Source organism: Myotis brandtii, unplaced genomic scaffold (genome assembly GCF_000412655.1).
Source record: "Myotis brandtii unplaced genomic scaffold, ASM41265v1 scaffold270, whole genome shotgun sequence".
NCBI classification, from domain to species: domain Eukaryota; kingdom Metazoa; phylum Chordata; class Mammalia; order Chiroptera; family Vespertilionidae; genus Myotis; species Myotis brandtii.
In genome coordinates, this window is record NW_005360273.1 from 364,911 (window position 1) to 367,772 (window position 2,862).

Sequence of the window (2,862 nt, forward strand, 5' to 3'; positions counted from 1 at the left end):
TTTATTTAAAATTCTTAGCTTATATTATACAAACACGTCCTTATTTGTCACTGTCACAAAAAGCAACTCATTTTAAAATATGATTGAATCAACTTTCTCATGCTTTTCAAAATAAACCAAAAAAAAAATCAGCTCAGAAAAAACTATAGACTTTTTCATGTAATAAGGAGCATTGCAGAATGTAGTGATATAAGAACTTTAAGTGGGCATGTTACTACAAATAAAGGTTTTCTTCTATACAATTCCAATCAAGTAGTAGGAGATACAGATGTACTCTATAGTTGAATCTTGTATGCCCGATGGAGAGCTGGGAAATCTCCCACAACCAGGGAAGAGGCTCTGGGTCCACTGAAACACAGAGGTGACGGTGAGGTGTAGAGTGAGGAGCATAAGGCTATAAAAGGTTTTTCCATTTTAATTTTTAAAATATCACATTAAGAATAAATTTTAAATGCTTACTTAGCAGGAGGCAAATATAAGAGAAAACAACTTGCAATTTTTTTTAACCTAAAATAATTAGCGGAGAAAAAAAACACTATTTGAGGAGGAATAGTGAGGGGAAAGCCTGCACTCTACCCATTCTCTTTGTACCATTGGACACCAGGGTGTCTGCACTCAAGTTGTTCTCACGTACTACCAACTCCTGCAGATGATTGCAGTGCAACCGAATGGAGCAACACATGTGTTTAAGGGAAGGTAGAAAGTGAACTAATTGCATCATGCCTTTTGCATTAGTAGATACACATAGTTCTGGCCCATCCATGACTTACTTTGAATATGGAAACAATTTTCATCAGCTTGGTGTTATTATTCCTCAAGGGGGCCAGCCAACCTGGATCCAGGTGTGGCGTTTCAGAATGAGACACCCAAGATGAGTCTCTGCGATAGGCAAATTATTTTGACCTAGAGGTAACCAAGACCCCGTGGGCTCAAGAGAAACTTCTGTCTACCCTTAACTACCTAGAGGAATTTGAATTAGGGGCCTTGCTCATAAGAGATTATCAGAGATAACCATGTGACCAGCTATAGGGCAGGGCAAACTACTCATTACTGGTACTCATTACTGATCATCTGCTCTTCTTTCCATACCACAGTGACCCAAGGTGCCTGACCTCATTGTTAGCTTAGAATGTTATATCTGTCTTGGAACCTCTCATGAATGTGCAGTTGCCATGGATATGTCTGTAATTAAATTTGATTATTTTCTCTTGTTAATCTGCCTTACATTGATTTAAATCTAAGCGCAGATGAAAGAATTTAGGAGGGTGGAGAAAAATTTCTTCCTCCCCCACATAAGGGGACAGATTAGGAGAATTCATAAACTTTTGAATAAAGGTTGATGTTTCCGAAGGAATGGAATCTATAAGTATGGAATAAAGTTTTCTTTTTAAAAAACCCAACTTTGCATCCAATAATTCACCTATAAACACACAGGCAAGTTAAGTAATTTATATTTTCTATCTATTCAACATAGATAACAAGACCTGAAAGACCATGCAAGTATCAATATTAGATGTTTGTGAACGTTTTGAGGATCAGTTGATTCACTATATGTTGTCAAAGAGGGTTCACATAGTGAACAGTTTGTGTTCCCATTGCTGGAACATAGTTATTTCAAACCATTTATACTGTCATGTGGCTTCACCGTGGATCCTGGTCAACACCACACAGAGGCTGTAGTGTGAATAACCTTGAGTCCCCTTCAGAAAATGACTGCGTAGTAACTGTGTTCTGCCTTGAAACAGCATAGTTCATTAGGTTTCTGAATACCCTATTCAGTCATTTCAAAGCTTGTTCATGGTTAAAGAGTAACAACATGATTATTTCCCTTTCTCCAGGGGAATTGCCAAACTGCAATATCCTGTTATGGGGACCCAGGCCTCTGACACCCATACTGCATAGTAAAACCTTGCTCATTCGGAAGACGTAATTGCGGTGCATGCGGCTGCATTGTTCCAACGGGGTCTCTGTTGTGCTTTCATAAGTACTTCAAATGATAGACTATTTTGATAAAGTGTGACTTGTTAGTATGGCTTGAGCTAGTCACCCCAAGATGTGCTTCTGTGGTATTGGATTGTTTGAGCTCAGGGAAACTTTAGCTGTGGCTCAGGAGAAACTTCTGCCCCTCCCTTGACTACCTGAAAGAACTTGAATTAGGGGCCTTGCCTATGATGGGACATTATCAGAGAGATCACTCCTTTCAGCCTATCTTTATGGCAGGACAAACTTTTCTTAACTAAACATCTGATCTTCTTATTCTGCAATGACCTCTTGAAACCCCCAATATGCCAGCAGGGTAAGCATTCTTGAGAAGACACATTCGTCTGCAGTGTCCTTTAAGCAAGAACGTCTAAATGTTAAGCATAAAGATTCCAGTAAACACCCGGGGGGCTCAGACTTATTTGGAAAAGTCAAGGCAGGTATGGAGCCTTCAGCCAACTCCCCCTGGAGGTTCTGACCTTTCGGAGTTTCCTCCTTACAAACTTTCCAACCAAGTCCTGTGCTTCCCCACATGAACGCACCTTACCTCATCCCTAGCTCAGGATGTCTTTTATACCCATGTCTCCTTTCTGTCTCTGAACCTATTGTGCATATGGGGTCTCTGGATCATGTATGTGGGGTTCCCATACACATGTATGTATTAAATGTGGTTACTTTCCCTTGCCAATCTGTCCCATGTCTATTTGATTACACGACCAGCCCAAAGAACCTCGGGGGTAAATGAAAGTTTCTCCTCCCCTATATTGTTTTCCAGTATAATGCACTAAGATTAATATTTGAGTTCTGATAGTCATAGTTCAGGAGAACCAAGAGTAGAAATATGAAAATGGCCAAAACAGGGCACCTATCTTTAACAGTACA

The 2,862-nt window shown here is 39.8% G+C and overlaps 1 long non-coding RNA gene across 1 annotated transcript in view; it reads right to left on the reverse strand.

Annotated features, from left to right (window-relative positions):
- The window catches only part of LOC106726480, a 6,116-nt gene extending 4,703 nt beyond the window's left edge, over positions 1 to 1,413 (reverse strand). The window contains exon 1 of the long non-coding RNA XR_001362547.1: positions 1,402 to 1,413. This is a non-coding gene — a long non-coding RNA (uncharacterized LOC106726480). The remainder of the gene's footprint in view (positions 1 to 1,401) is intronic.
- Positions 1,414 to 2,862: the final 1,449 nt, after the last annotated feature.